The sequence below is a fragment of the Eschrichtius robustus genome, chromosome 3 (assembly GCF_028021215.1).
Source record: "Eschrichtius robustus isolate mEscRob2 chromosome 3, mEscRob2.pri, whole genome shotgun sequence".
NCBI lineage: Eukaryota > Metazoa > Chordata > Mammalia > Artiodactyla > Eschrichtiidae > Eschrichtius > Eschrichtius robustus.
In genome coordinates, this window is record NC_090826.1 from 16,952,779 (window position 1) to 16,968,889 (window position 16,111).

Here is a 16,111-nt window from a genome sequence, read left to right on the forward strand (position 1 = left end):
ACCTGCCTAAAAGCCCCCCGTGGCTTCCCACCACGTGCAGGATGGAGACTCGACTGACTGCCTCACGTGGCCCACGAGGCCCTGAGCGTCTGTCCCACCTCCCAGCCTTTGCACACACCGTACCCTCCACCTGTTCCACCCTCCCCCGTCATCTCCCATCACACCCACACGCTACACTCCTATCCAGTCTTTCTGGAGCCCCCTCCCCAGACTGGGTCAGGTTGCCCCTACCCTGACCAGCTTTCCCAGAAGCCTGTCCCGGGTTTGCACTTGTCACAGTGTGATTATCAGATCACGGAGCTTCCTCAGCTGCGGACCCGATCTGTTTGGGGGCCTGGCACACAGTCGATGCCCGATTATGATGTGCTACATGAGTGAATGTGTATATAGCTGTATGCTCGTGACGAAGCTGCCTGGACAAGAGTCAAGTCTAGGAGTGTGCATAGGGAAAATGCGCGTGTGTATAGGGGGCGTCTCAAAGAACCTCTGGCCCGTGGGTGGGCCAGATCTGGGAAAGGCCGGGGCACTCTATGACTGGTACTCAGGCCCAGGTTGGCTGCAGTGAGAGAGAAAGCCAGCCTAAGTTCCTTTGCTCCCCTCCCCCAAACCCCTCCTGAAATAGGCCCCGGGTCTCTATACCAGACCCCAGAATACTTCTGGGCAGGGGGATCAGCCAGGTGGTCGCCAGGCTGGCCTCCTGCCTGTGCCCTGCAGTCGGCCCCACCCCTGCAGTCGGCCCCACCCCTGCGGGCTCAGAGGCTCTGCCTTCTGCCACACACCCCCTCTCACTGGAGGCCCAACCCAAGCCTGGTCTTGCATGCCTGCCCACAGTGCCCAACCCCCTCCCCCAGGCCTGCCTCGTGAGCAGCAGTTCTTCTGAGAGAGGATGGGCCTCCAACCCCCCTGCCTACTCAGCCACCTTCCACCTGCTGCCAGGAGATGATCTGGAATGTTCCAGATTTGGGGAAGGTAAGGAATCTTGTTCCTGCCCCAAGGCCTTTACACATACTCTGCCCTCTGCTTGGATCACCCTTCCCACAGTCAGTTCCTTCCCATTCAGGCCTTGAGAGGCCCTCCCCGATACCCTTAGCAAAGGGTATCCCCTCCCCAACCACCCTGTCTCTCACTACCCACTACCCATGTGAATTCACCTTATTTGCCTGTTAGCTCGTTTTGCATCTGTCTCCTGCATTGGAAGGTGACCTGCATGAGGCCACACACCAGGTCCCTCAGGTTCACCGCTGTATCCCCAATTCTTAGATGTTACCTGACACGTGGCAGGGACTTGATAAGTATTTGCTGAATGAACAAATGGCTAACGAGGGACTTCCCTGGTGGCGCAGTGGTTAAGAATCCACCTGCCAATGCAGGGGACACGGGTTCGAGCCCTGGTCCAGGAAGATCCCACATGCCATGGAGCAACTAAGCCCATGTGCTACAACTACTGAGCCCGCGTGTCACAACTACTGAAGCCTGTGTGCCTAGAGCCCGTACTCCACAACAAGAGAAGCCACCGCAACGAGAAGCCTGCACACCACAACGAAGAGTAGCCCCCGCTTGCCGCAACTAGAGAAAGCCCGTGGGAAGCAACAAAGACCCAATGCAGCCAAAAATAAATAAATAAAATAAACAAATTTATTAAAAAAAAAAAAACAAGCAAATGGCTAACAAATCCTTGAAAGGATCCTGTGAGGTGAATATCGTCCCCGTTTACAGGTGTGGAAACTGAGGTTCAGAGAGATTAAGTCTCTAGCCCAGGGTCACATAGCAAACAGTCAGACCAGGTCAAGATTAGGGACTATCAGACTCCACTAGAACCCCAGCACGTCAGTGTTTTGTAGCTAACCTTCCCATTTTATAGACAGGAAAATGAGCCTCAGAGAGAGAGAGTGCAGTTTCTGCAGGTTACCGGGGCTTCCCGTGGTCTGAAAGAGCTGCACTGTTAGGCTGCGCTGGCCCTTTAAAAGCACCTCTCCTCTCCTCTCACTCACCCTGAGGTGGTGACAACTAATAACCCCGCTGCACAAAGGAAGAAACCATGGCTCAGCCAGGGAGGCACTGCCCAAGGTCACCCAGCCAGGACTCAGTGCAGACCTGGCTGGCTGCAAAGCCAGCATTCTCAGGGCCAGTGTCAAGGTCAGTGCCCATGGCTGGGAGCATGCTCACGTGTGGGCAGGTCTTGCCTCCCGGCAGGCAGTGAACTTCCAGAGGGCAGAGTCCACACGCTGAGCGATTCTGCCCCCACTGCAAGGACCAGCTTGTAAGGATGACACGGCAGTGACCACGATTGCTGGCATCACTTTGGTTTTGGACCTTGGCATACATTATCTCCCTTAATCCCCACAACAATCTTCACGGTAGGTGCTTTTATGGTCTTTAATTTACAAGACCCAGAGAAGTTATCCTCCACTGTACACAGTCCCAGACTGACAGCACAGCGCAGGGCAGTTCTTACAGTGGGGAGCGCCCATCTTACAGTGGGTGACGGGCAGCCCTGGCAGGCCTCTGCCCCATCGTGGCTTGGGGGTTCAGACCCTCTAGGGCACCCGCAGGAAGTCCCAGTGGGGCTAGCAGGGACATGAGCTGGTGGCTGCCTCTCCCACTTTCTGTTGCCAGGTCCAGTTCCGTCCTGTGCCCAGCACGTGCCACCAAACGCTTTTCTCCTCCACGTTGCTGACCTGCCACCTCCTCTTCTTGGAACACTCTCTTGGCACTGGCTCTCCCTCCCTCACCACACACACACAGACACGCTGCCAATTGGCCCATTTCAACTTGTTTTTTGAGTTTCAGCTTCTGGGTCACCTCCTCCAGGAAGCCTCCCCTGATTCCCAGGTAGGGGGGAGGAGTCCTTCTCTGAGCTCTCAGAGCTCCCCACATCTGCCCCATCAACACGTATCACTCCACCTTAGAACCCTCTCTTTCCTTATTCTCCCCCCTGCCCTTGAACTCCATGAGGGGAGTGGCCTTGTCTGTCATCTCCATCGCCATGTCCCCAGTGTCCAGCATGGGGTTTGGTTGGCCCTTAGAGGGCATTCCCACATTAAATATTTGTTGAATTAATTTGCTAAATGAAGGAATGACTGTCTTGGGAGAGACCCTGAGCAGAGGAAAGCCTTTATGGGATTTGGGGATATCAGAAAGGTCCCCTCCTTAATCACTTCTCCTCAAATAAGCCACCTCCACAGGGCCTAAAATTCTAGCACTAAAATTTTAATGAGTCTCTCTGGTTTAATGTGTCTTTTCTCTCAAAATGCAAATGCTCAGAGAGAGGGAAAACATCCACTGAGTGCACACAATGAACTTATTTCATTCTAAGTCTCCCGTGGGGTAAGCAGCCTGGTTCTTATTGTCATGAACAATCTGAGGTTCAGAGAGGCAAAAGTAGCTTGGGCAAGGCCACACAGCAAGTAAGAAAAGTTGAAGTTGGTATTTGGACTCAGATCTGCCTGAAAACAGAACCCCCGTCTTTCTATGCACCTCCCAAACAAAGGGACCTAAGCCTGAGCATTGCTGGGATGTAGAGGCAAGCAGGGCCAACCAGACTGGGAAGCTTAGAGCTGCAAGTGCCCTCCAGGACCATCTCTGCCTCCTTTTTTTTTTTTTTTTTGACCACACCTCACAGCATGCGGGATCTTAGTGCCCTGACCAGGGATCGAACCCATGCTCCCTGAAGTGGAAGCTCGGAGTCTTAACCACTGGACTGCCAAGGAAGTCTCCCATCTCTGCCTCTTGATTGTGCCGAAGGTGGGCATGGGGAAACTGCCCAAAGATGGGGATTCACTTCCCAAGGTCACACAGAAACACAGTGGCAGACCCAGGACCAAAACCCATCTGAAGGAGACTTTCTCTTATCTCCTTAAGTTAGGGCGGGCTCTGTCCTGGAAGAGGGGGTCTCTCTGGTCTGGAGTCTCTCCTAGGCATCCCCCCTGCCCAAGAAGTGGCCTTCCCCAGGAGTGGGCATTGTCTGGCCCCATAGGAAGGCAGAGAGGGACAACTAAGGGGGTTTCAAGGCCTGCACAAGCTGAGCTAAATACAGGATGTAAAGGAGGGTGGGCTAGGATGAGTGACTGTTTAGACAAGAAAGAGTGGACCTGGGAATACAAAATCCCCACCCTTGTCTCATTAAAGGGCCACTGTCAGGGATGGGACACCCAGAGGGTGCATCTAGGCTCAGGCAGCTGGTTTGAAGTAAGGAAGAATTTTGAAATCCATCTGAGTTGCTCAGGAATGGAATGGGATACTTCAAGGGTAATGAGCTTTCTATCACTAGGAGTGAGCAACAAAGGCTAGTCAAGGAGCTGCCAAGAGGTCATGATGGTCTCAACCAGGGATGATGAGCTTCAAAGAGGTCTATAAAGCTACTGAAAATAAAGGTACGATTTCCTCAGAGGGCCCCCAAAGTCTTCTTCCAATATTCAAAGGGGTTGTGAACCAAGGGAGGGTTCCTTGCTTAGTGGGAGGCCATAGGAGGGTGCCTCAAACATTTCTTCCATCTCCAAAGATTCTAGGAGGCCCAAATTCTCTGATTCTAAGATTTCACAAAGCCAAGAGTCTGAGACTCAGCAGTTCTGCATGTCAGTCACTGATGTTGTAGCCAAACTCCTACTCTGCCTGTGAGACTCTCAGTCTGGCCCCTTCCCCCTTTCTAAATCCACCCCTGGCTTCACTCTCCCACATCTCTTCAGCCACACCAGCCTCCTTCCTGTTCTGAGGACACACCAAACTCACTCCTGCCTCAGGGCCTTTGCATCTGCTGCTTTCTCAAGTGGCTCTTCTCATTCTTCAGATTTTGGTTCAAATCCCGCCTCCTCGGAAAAGCCTTCCATGACTCCATCCATCACCCCACAGCTTCACAGTACAGGGTGATGTACAAACTGGAGCCCACCTGCTTGTGTTCAAATCTCAGCCTGGCCAAGAGACCTTGAATAAGTTACTTGGCCTCTCTATGCCTCAGTTTCCTCAGCCCTAAACCAGGAGTAATGACAGTACCTGCCTCATGGGGTTGTAAGGATTAAATCCATCAATATATGGAAAGGGCTTTGGAACACAGCCCAGCATGCTGGCTAAGCTCCAAGTAAGGATCAGCTCTTGTTAGCATGTACTCTTGCTTTAAAATTCAGCACAACCATCATAGTTTGTTTTTTTGGTTTTTTGGGGGGGGCGTCTATTTATAGACTGTCTCCCCTACTCCCTATTTTACACATGAGGAAATTGAGGTTCAAAGAGGTGAAGAACTGGTCAAATCAATCTGAAGATAGGGACTGGGCCTGTCTCATTTTCTGCTGAATCTGCAGTCCCTAGAACTGTGTCTGGCTTACAGTAGGTGTTCAGTAGCTCCTTATGGCTGAATGAATGATGAAAAAATGACCAAGACTACCATCACTCTGAGGTGCTGTGCAGCCAGGAGCCTGTGCTCCTAAGACTCTATATCAGCCTGCCTCTGCCCACCCTAGTCCCAAATGACTCTCAGCTCAATCAAGGTCCCAGCCTCTCTCAGAAGTAGCTGCTGAGACAGGCAGACTAATGAGCTGGGGACCAGCATCCATGCTCCTGTCCCCCGTGGAACCCCCTCACCCAGGCTGGGCCAGGGGGATGAGGCAGGAGCTGCCCTGGCATTCGCCTTGAGGGATCCCTGCTCAGAGGTGTGGTGGCAGGTGTGGGCTCAAGAAGTGGTAGCTAGCTCCCCTGTCCTGTGCTCTGCCAGCTGCCCACCGGGGTCCTGTCCACCAGATGCATAATAGATGAGGAGGCCCAGCAGGCTGTGCCCGCCTGGCATTTCAGAACCACTAATGAGGCCAGCCTCGTGCTTCCTGCAGCAGCACACAGGCTCCCTCCGCCCCCCAGGGCCTCTGGCTCAGTGATTACAGAAAGGAGCCACCTGAGGACAGGGGCTGCCCACCCAAGACCCCCACTCGGCACAGGCAGCCTCCAGGAGAGCTGGGGCTAAAGGTACAGGCTCAGGCTGACCCTGCTGCCAGTCTTGTTCACCACTCACTGACTGTGTTCCCCTGGGCCAGCCAGGTCCCCTCTCTGAGCCTCAGTTTCCTCATCTGTAAAATGGGAGACGGATAGTAATAGTCTCTACTTTGTAAAGCTGGTATGAGGATGGAATGAAATAATTTAAATGAAGTTCTCAGCCCAGGGCCTGAGACCTGGGAAATGTTTCATATATGGGAGCAACTGGTACCATTACTGTCACAGGGAAATATCTCAGTGACCAGATAGGCCCTCCCGGTGGGACACAGGGGGTTGGGCAGTGCCCTCTGTTTTGGAGGTATCCCGGGATTATCTCACTCTCCTCCTCCTCCTCTCTCACCCCATAACCAGGATTTTTCTCATTCCTGTGGCTTCCTTGTCTCTGGCCAAGGACCCTTCCCTGGCAGGAGGAAAAGCTGGATTCAAATCCAGCCTTCGCCAGCTGTGCGACTTTGGGCCAGAGTCTTCAATGTTCTCAGTCTTGGTTTTGGCCTCTAAAAAGGGGAGACTAAGGCCAACTTTCAGGACTGTCATCATGACTTAATGAGACCATCACAGTAAAATGCCCAGCACTCACTGGCACTGAATCCTTGCCAGGTCCTGCTCCTCCCCCACAGGGTCCCAGCTTTAAGGTCAAAGCTGAATCTCCTCTTCCCAGGGTATTTCCAGAACCCGCCTTCCCTGCACAACTCCACCTAGCCATTCCCCCACCCTGACACTGTTCCACCTCCCTCCTCCCCCCACCATGTGAATCCACCTTAAATGTCCATTAGGGCTGCAGAACCAGAGTCACCCACTATCCCACTGGCTCCTAATCCTCCCACTGGGCCTCATTCCTCGGCATTTGCACACTTGTTCTGTGTTCCTCCACTGTAGATAATCTGCTGATGAGGGGCAGCGGGTAAGGGAATCCAGCCACGATCATGTCTGGCCTCTACCAGGCCTCACTGCTCCCTTGATCCAAGCCCCTACCTCTTAATCCTTTTTAAAAATACGAGGTGAAAACCACACCTCCTCTCAGTCTACCTGACAAGGTTTCACCTCTTCCACTCTCTGGACACATTCAATTCAATCCCACAAACATTCATTAAGCATTTACTGGGTTTGGGTAGCTGGGCAAGACTGTGTGGAGGATGGAGAGATGAAAAGAGTACAGCCCAGCTCTTATGGGACTCATGCTGGAAAGTGGGCCTAAGTCAAAAGTAATTCAAGCAACCCCTGCTTTCAAGGACCTCAGACCCTGCCTCACGCCACAGTCTTATGTGGATACATTCAACTCAACTGAGGTCAACTCGCTGAAAGATCCAATTCATTAAATACTGTTGAGCACCAAATGGGGCTCAGAGAGGGGAAGTGACCTGCCCAAGGTCACACCACTAGTATGTGACAGAGGCAGATTCAAATCAATGTCTGTCAGACTCCAAAGGCCATGGTCTTTCCACTGCACTAGGAGTAAGCTCTACTGTGTGCTCTACAAGCATGATAAGCAGCAGAAACGGCATTCAAGGAGAAAAAGAGGAGGTGTGGGGATCAGGAAAGGAAACACTCAACAAATGGTGATAAAGACGGGCTGCAGGTGTGGCGAGGGCTTGTGGAAATGGGAGGGGAGGGCAGGTCAAGGGGAGGCGACAACGTGAGCAAAAGCCTGGAGGTGGTGCTCATGGTGACCATATTCCCATTGATCGGAAATGCAGGGCGTGGGAGAAGTGAGTCCCGGCCTGGAAGGTGAGGTGGAGACAGGCCTTGAATGCCAGAAAATCATAACTGACAGTCAAAGTGACCACCCACTTACAGGGCACTAACTAGATGCCAGGCACAGGCTGGGGGCTAAGCAATTGGCTTGGGGATGGGGGAAGAGAGGGCCTAGGGGCTAGCACCAAGGACAGCAGCTCCAGCAAGGAGGGCGTGGGGCAAGGCATTGTGGGTGATGGGCAAGTCCTGGTCATCCCAGAATCTTATTTTGTAAGTGTGTCAACTGAGGCCCAGAGAGGGGAAGGGACTTGCCCAAAGTCACACAGTGGTTAGTTACTATTAGTCCTAGACCCTCGTTTCTTGACTCTTCATTCAAGGCTCCCTAGAGTGGGCTTTCTGAGTCACTCCTCCATCTTTCTGACTCCTCCTCCATCTTCAAGTCTTCCCTCAGGTGCATCTGTCAGATCTGCCCTGTGGCCTGGAGGCCCTGGGACAGAGTGAGTGAGACTCTGGGTTCTGCACAGAGCCTGGAAGATCGATATTCAAATCCCAGCTCTGCCACTGACTAGCTGTGTGAACCTGGGCAAGTCACTTGCCCCCTCCATGCACCATTCTTCTCATCTGTAGTTAAGGCTAATAGTCCCTGACTCAGAGATGTGGTAAAGATTATGTGAGATGATGCAATTCAAGCACCTAACAGTACCCGGTGCACAGCAGGTTCTTGACAAATGGCAGTTGTTGGGATACTATTATTGAACTCCTTGAAAGAAAAGGCATTTTTCTCACCTCCATCTGTATCTCTCCTCGCCCTACCCCTGCTCTGGGCTTGGCATATGACCTTGCACATGGTAGAGACTCAAACTGGCTTTGCACATAGTAGAGGCACAGCAGCAGGAGACCAAACCCAGAGAGGGAGAGTAACTGGCTCCAGGTGGCACAGAGAGTGTCAAAGGAAAATAAAAGGGCAGGCCCTGGAGCTCAGCCTGGGCACCCCGTTTGCCTCCCGCCCCAGGTGTGGCTTCCTAGGGAGTTCTGGCAGCAGGTAAGGCAATGGTGCCAGATAGGAGTCATCCAGCAGCTGGGGGGCACTGCAGGGCCTGGGGACCCCAGGAAGCCCTCAGCAGGGGCAGAAAGCAGAAGCCAGAGCAGCTGGGGGCTCTCCTGCTGGAGTTAAAGTGGCAGCAGGAGCAGCCAGCTGGACCCAAGTGATGCCGGTGCCAGGGAAGCCGGGAGGCACCCGCCTGCTGGGGCATCGGGCTGGGGGGTGTGAATCCCGAGGTGAGGCTGCACCTCCACCCACTGCGCACAGTGTTGGGGAAGCTGCAGACACTTCCTCCTCCAGAGAGAGGCAGCCTCAGACACCGGAAATGGGCTGCAGGAGGGCGTTCTGAAGGCTGTGTATGGAGTGGAAGTAGAGGGTGTGGGGGTCAGTGGCCAGGAGCCACCATGAGATGGGAAAGAACAGAGAAAAGGAAGGAAACCCTTTCACTGAGGGCCTACAATATGCCAGGCCCTGTTTTGCTTTTTTTTTTTGGTACAACTTTTGCTCTGTTAAATAAGCATTTTAATCCCCATTTCACAGGTGAGAGCACTGAAGTTCAGAGAGGTGAGTGAATTGTTGAAGGTCACACAGGCAATGGCAGAGCTGAGATTTAACCTGATTTGCCTGACTCCAAGGCAGAGCTCTAGAAAGAACTGTGGTGATGGGACAGAGCTGGTAAGAGGGTCTGCCCACTCCAAGGCCTGCAGAGGATGGGTGGAGGATTGGTGGGGTCTGGTCTGGCATTACAGGGGGCAGTAATGGTTTGGGAGTGTCTCTAAAGTTCAGCCAAGCAGCCCAGCCCCTCCCAAGAGCCCCTCAGTACTCACCACGCACTCCGGTGAGGGGTGAAGGACTTGTCCACCCTGAAACACAGCAAGAGGGACAGCAGGTGAGGGGGGCAGACCCTTCTTACCAGGCCTCACCCAGCACATCAGGTCAATCCTAACTCACCCCTGCCCTTGCAGAGGGGTCTAGAGGAGGTATTGCTTCTAAGGTGCCTGATGCACTGTCACCATCCCCCATAGGCTCCAGGGGCCCTAATGTCAGTTTAGGGACATGTGAAGTTGTGGGGTGAAGAAGAAAGGAAGAGAGACAGGATTGGGGACAGGGGAGCAGGGGCCCAGGACCAGGCTCTGGGGTGGCAGCAGGGGTGGGGTTCCGCATGGGACGTCCTGGAACGGGCGGAGTGGGACAGTGGCCATGGCAGTTTGGGATCAGAGCAAGGATGCAGGGGCGCAGCTGGAGCCAACTTAGAGTGTTTCCAGATGGCACTGAAGGGTGTGGGTGTTCGTAAAGGTGGGCGGGAAGAACACCCCCCTCTACTTCCCCAGTGGCCTGCCTCAATCCCGGAGCTGGAGCTCACTCACATCCACCCAGGGGACAAACGCCTGGGAATCTGGGAGCAGGAGACCCATGAGGGGCTTCCTCTCCTAACCCACCCCCAACCCAGAGCAGAGCCAGAGGAAGACCTCAAGCCCCCGGAGCTCAGGGGCCACCCCCTGGCCTCGTCTCCCCCACTCCCTCCAGGTCCGGCATTAGAGAGAGTGTATAGGCAGTGCCCCCTCCCAGAGGCTCCCCCCATTGCCCTCTGAGGGCACCTTGGGTTAGGGGAGGGCTCCACCCTCCAGCCCAGCTGGGGGCCGAGGGGCTCAGCAGCTGTTGGGACAACAAACAACTCCTGCCTCCTGGTCAGAGGCCAGAGGAGAATGGGAAAGGGGCCCCAAACCGGACTCCGCCAGCTAAGGAGACATCTTCTGGGGAGGCAGGGCTGGGGTCTCCCAGGGATCAGCTAATGCGGACTCTGCAGATGGGGAAAGTGAGGCCAGAGAGGCCAGGACTCGCCCAAGGTCACACAACAGAATGCAGCCCCACTGCCCGGCTGCCTCTCGGTGTCAGCTGACCGGGAGGCTTAGGGCTCAACCCAGGCCCATCACCTGATGGCTAGCAGGGCCCCAGGCAGGGAGGGCAGCACTCGTCTCCCACCCCACCCAGCGCCTCTGCGGGGTCCCCTTGGAGGTTGGGTGTCCAGAGAGGGGACGTACCTTGGACACAATCCCCTCAGCTCAAAGAGCACATATTCTGCAGCGTTACATGTGTAAGCCCCAAGTGCTCTGCACCCAAAAGGTGGCCCCGTGTGTCCCTCTGACCACAGGGAGGCAGGGCCTGGTGAAGGTTATGCAACTACTTGGCCAGCCAGGGAAGGGGTTCTGGCCAGTCTGTCTACCCAGTCTTCCTTCCAATTTACCAAACCTCTGCCTAAGGCAAGGATCCTCCCAGCCCACCTCTGCACTCCTCTGGGGTGGGCACTTGGGGTCAGGAGGAACAGTGACCCCAAGATGGACCAGACACCACTCTGACTCCCCCCGCCTCCACAGGTCTCCAGGTCCAGGCAGCCAGCAGCCCTGGGAGGAGGGGGGTCCTGAGAGCCAGGCAGCGAGGTGCCCAGGGGTGGAGGTGGGCAGAGGTCTGCTAATGGCTTCTAGGTTCCCTTCCTCCAAAGCCTCACTGCTGGGGCCCAGCAGCTTCAGGGACCAAGTCAGGGCCCCTGCAGGGCCTCCCCTTGACCTGCCTTTTCCCACCCCCACGACCTATACGTGCACCCAGGAGTGCACACACACAGGCCCACCTGCCGGTCCACACACAGTCATACACATAAACACTGTCACACACTTAGACACAAACACAGAAATGCCCGCGGCCACTCGCGTCCCCACGCGTGCACATGGGCACCCAATCGGAACACACACACACACACACACACACGCACGCAGCCTTCCCAACCCTACGAGTTACGTACTGACATCAAACGCTCACCTCACACCTAAGCACAAATTCACAACTACAGAAACCAAGGCAGACACCCGCGGGCGCGCGCGTCCACCCCCCGCCCTTCCCCGCGCGCGCACGAGCGCCCCCGCCCGGCACCTACCCTCCGTAGGCCCCGAAGGTGAAGCTGCGCTTCCGGCCGCTCATGGTGCCGCCGCCGCCCGCGCCACCCGCCCGGCCCGCGCCGAGCCGGAGCCGCCTCCCCGCGCCCGGGTCACCTTGGCAACCCGGGCCGCCCCGCCCCCGGCCACAAGCCCCGGGATTGTCCGCGCCCCCGCGGGCTGCGGTCCAGCTGTCGGGGGCAGCCGCGCTCAGAAAGGGCCGCTTGTTCGCGCCGCCCTCGGGCCGGGAGCAGGGGATTCGCTGGACTTTCCGAGCTGGGACCTCGGGGCGGGGAGGCGGGAGGGCCGGGCGGGGCCTCGGCGGTAGCGGCGGGGGGGCGGGGAGAGGTTAGGACGAGGCCAACCCTCCACCTCCAGACCAGGGCGTACCGAGCTGCAGACCCTCTTCTGGAGGCGACACCCTCTTCCATCCCCCCCCTAGAGCTTTCCGGTTCTCTCGGCGGATTTGTCCCCCTGTCATCACGAAGGGGAAGCTCATAGCGAGCCGGGTCCAGAATTTGGAATCCAGGGTCAAAATGGTCTGCACTGTGTACCTCGAATTTCTCATCTGTAAAATAGGACGAATCCCGCAGGGCCCTCGTGGTGAGTTAATGTGTGTGGAGCGCTCTGCCCAGGCCTGACACAGTCAATGCTAAATAAGTGCCAGCTAGGGGAGTCCCGCACTGTGGGTCAGAAGCCCTGCTCTTGAAAGAGTGAAGGAAGGAATTGCCCACTCTCATCCCCCACTCCCAGGAGCCCTTCTTTGCCCAGGTGAGGAGGAAGAGGGCGAGAATGGAGATGCCCCACCCTCTTCTTGAAAATCATCCATCCTGGGTTCCTCAGCAACCTTCCCTTCGGAGGGAAACGGGGCTCGAAGTTCTAGAGCTGTTCATACATTCACTCAACAAACACCCTGAGCCCCTCCTCTGCACCCAACTCACCCAGAGCTCACAGTCCAGTGCTCCACCCCACAGGAAGCTGTCTCTCCTGCCCCAAGTAAAGGTGTGTCAGGAGACAGGGGACACTGCCCCTGCCCCCAGGACTCACCCACCCCTCCCAGAACACCCACTCTGCCCCCACGCCCTGCACCCAGGGAGGCCCTCATAGAAACCTGAGGTTTTCTATGGGGTTTTCTGTTTAAAGGGACTTCAGGGAACAGATGCAGTGGGGGGACGAGGGAGAAGGGACACCCAAGGGCACAACGATAGGGTGGCAGGGATTCTTCAGAAGCCTCTCAGGAGCTGTTCTGCCTGGGCCCTGAGCCAGGGCTCAGTGAGCTCCATCTTCCCCTGGGAAGTGGCTGGTCTGGGTACTGGGCTCCACAGTTTGCCTCACCCAGGTGGGGGATGGGGGGCACAGCAGTCTCCTAATTTCAGACGTGAAGAAACTGAGACCTTGGCTCACAGCAAATATTCCTATCTTGGTGGATTTCCACCCCCTGCCAGCCCCTCTCTCTGCCCCAGCCTGGACCCCTTCTCCTCTCCACACATTCTGGTGGGTGGAGGAGCCCTCAAGAGCCCCTTGCGGAGTTCAGAGCCTGGGCAGGGCCAGCGTGATTTTCTCGGCCCTAGAACCACTCCCTTGGTTTGGTTCTCAGAGGAGGGTCTGGCTCTCTCTTGGCAGGGTGCTCTGGAGCCAGGGCTGGGCCCCTTCTGCTCCGGGCAGGGCGGCAGATTCTGGGGCAGTGTGGGAAACCCACTCCTCACAGGGCAGTCTGGTAGGGCTCCCGAGGGGCAAACCCTAGGAGCACTGAGATTGGCCCAAAGAGGGAGGAAGTCTTTCCTTCCTAAGTGGCAGCAGCAACAGGGGCGCCCAGAGAGCTGGGGTGGAGGGAAGGACCAGGAGCTGGGCCTGGGTCATAAGGGGTGTGCACAGTGTCAGGGCTGGGGCCCAGGACTCCAGCCCCATCCAGGGTGATGCACCCACCTGGACGTTTCCCTCGGCCTCGCCACTCTCTTTTCAGTGGGAATGATTCCTGAGTGGGCTCTGCATATCCACTTGGCAGGGTGGCCAAGAGGCCTCTGATGTGCCAAGTTCCCCAGCCGGGCCTGGCCCCCGGGAGGCCCTGCTGGTGCTGGGACAGTGGGCCCTTGAGAGGGGCCATGGGGGCTGCAGGGTTCCCACCGAAGACAAAGAGCCCAGTGTGGGCTCCGGACTCTTGGGCTCTGACCAGCTGCAGCTGCCTCATTGGCAAGAGCTGGGGGTGGGGTGGGGGTGGGTGTCACAGTCCCTCAGCCAGCGACGCACAGGACACTCCCAGGCCAGCTCCCGGTCCCGCCAGCAATAGCAGAATTTAAATGCACCTTCTGAACCTGCAAAACCACTTCTGAGAATTTACCCTCTACGTCACCACAGGTGAGTCTCAAGATGAATGGCCAAGGACAAGAGACCCCTCTCAGGGTTCAAATCCCAGCTCTCCCACTTGTCGGCTGTGTGACCTTAGGCAAGTCACTTAATCTTTCTGTGCCTCAGTTTCTTCATCTGCAAAATAGGGTTGATGATGAATATAAAAGTACCTACTTCAAAGGGTTTTGCCAAGGATTAACTAATTTAATACTTACAAAGCATTGAGAATAGTATTTGAATCGCATGAGTTTGTTAAATAAAACACTTGCTGCAGCATCATTTGTATTAGGCCGAACTACATGAAATCACCATTTTTTTTTTTTTGAGTTAGCAAAGATTTATTAGTAAGAGTTCCAAAACAAACTAACAGCCGTCCAGATAAATAGATCAAAGTCCATGTGCACCATGCAGTATATGCAGCTGTTGGAAAGAAGGGGGCAGCTCTATGTGTGGGCACATGAAACAACCTCCAAGACAGACACACAGACACACACAGAGGTGGGGCAGCAAGGGCGGAGGTGCCAGGCCAGGCTCTGACATTTCCTCACTGTATCGTGTTTAACAGTCCCCAGACGTCCAGCCTCCACTGGCCACAGTGACAGGGAGCTCAATACTCTCCAGGCAGCACAGAACCGGTGCTTGCCGACTGGCACTGCGAAGCCACTGCCGTCTTTGGGATGAGACAGAGCTCCCTTCTTCCTTTCCCTGCAGCCTCTCCCCTAGAAACCAGAGCCAGGCTGTCCTCCAGGGTCCAGGCCCTCCCTCTAGGAGGAAGCCTCCCTTCTGGGCCTCCTAGATTTGCACCTGAGTTCAAACAGGTGCCAGACTGTGTGAAGGAGGAGGGAAGGGTGTAGGGGTGGAGGGTTGCAGAGCTCCCTTTCCAAGTTCACCCTGGGTTGAACTCTGCGAGTTCCACCCAGCTGCCTCCAGCTCCCACTTCCCAACCCTCAGCACGGAAATGTAAGGGCACAGGGAGGGGCAGGCTCCTGGGAAGATCTCAGGCCTGGGCTCCAGATGGGGCTGGTGGGGTCAATTCTTGCTACGGTCCCCAGCAACCTCCCCTGTTCTCCCTCCCCCCTGTCATTCCCAACCATGATATCTGCTGGGGGCATCCTGGGCAGGAGGCAGGGCAATCCCGGGCTTCCTGCCTGGCCAGGCAGCCTCCTGTGTTAACCAGTTTTCCTCTCTGGGCCTCAGCTTGCTCATCTGTTAAAACACCCACTTTTACTTTGCTGGGTTAGAGACTGAATCATGGAAAAATGAGAATTTCATAGGTTCGAAGCATCACTGTCCTTAGCTCATGGCCTTTCTAGCCAAGCCACACCCACCCAATCCCAAGATGCCGCAAACCCTGAGCTCCTGGAAAAGGAGCCTCCTGGAGGGTCCCCAGGCCCTGGGGAAGGAGGGAGGAGTGGGTGTGGCTTGGCTCACACCCTCTCCCCAAGTGGCTGCCCAGTGAAGTTAATGAACCAGCCATCCTGACTCTGAGACTGCCATCCCATCCAACGAGTTCCTGAGACCTCTGCCTATTCAGAAACCTACTGTGTGTCTGACACTCTTCAGGAACTAGGGGTAGAGGATGAACAAGACCGTCTGTAGTGGACCTGTGTGCGCACCTGCGCAGAAACTTCACCAGGTCACATGTGCACTTGTCCTTGTACTGTGCGCAGAGACATCTAATGCCTACAGCGATCATATCAAGGTCAAATGCATGCAGACATGCTCACATGAACACCAGCCCCACCCTTACAAATCCACATGCACACACGCATGCAAAGGTCACATCAAACTCACACCCACAGGTCCCAAATCTGTGAGTGCTCACCTACTGACTGTGGCTGGGTTTGTACACACATGTGAATACTCACCAATGACAACAGATTCATACACAGAAATCACAGGCCCACACAGATCACATTATGTTCACACAAAATATACACATAGACACACGTGCACACACACATCACACACACACACAGCGCTCAGCCAACTATTGGGAAGAAATAAAGGTAGGGGTCCAGTGGTGTGCAACTGCTACATCCCCAAGGAGAGGGGAAGCCAAGACCCTCTCACACATTATATGCTGGAATCCAGCCAGCCCCCCTGCTAATGGCATGGCACTCCCTGC

General features: G+C 55.5%; 1 protein-coding gene across 5 annotated transcripts in view; it reads right to left on the bottom strand.

Annotated features, from left to right (window-relative positions):
- Nucleotides 1-11,678, bottom strand: part of RAP1GAP (RAP1 GTPase activating protein) — a 51,088-nt gene extending 39,410 nt beyond the window's left edge. For 3 of the 5 annotated variants that reach the window (XM_068537766.1, XM_068537765.1, XM_068537761.1), the window contains exons 1-2: nt 11,640-11,676; nt 9,538-9,573 (exon numbers count right to left, since the gene is read on the bottom strand). The gene's annotated coding sequence lies outside the window, so the exon portion shown is untranslated. Of the gene's footprint in view, nt 1-9,537; nt 9,574-11,639 lie in introns of all 5 variants that reach the window. The other 2 variants (XM_068537764.1, XM_068537762.1) reach the window with 2 other exon arrangements.
- Nucleotides 11,679-16,111: the final 4,433 nt, after the last annotated feature.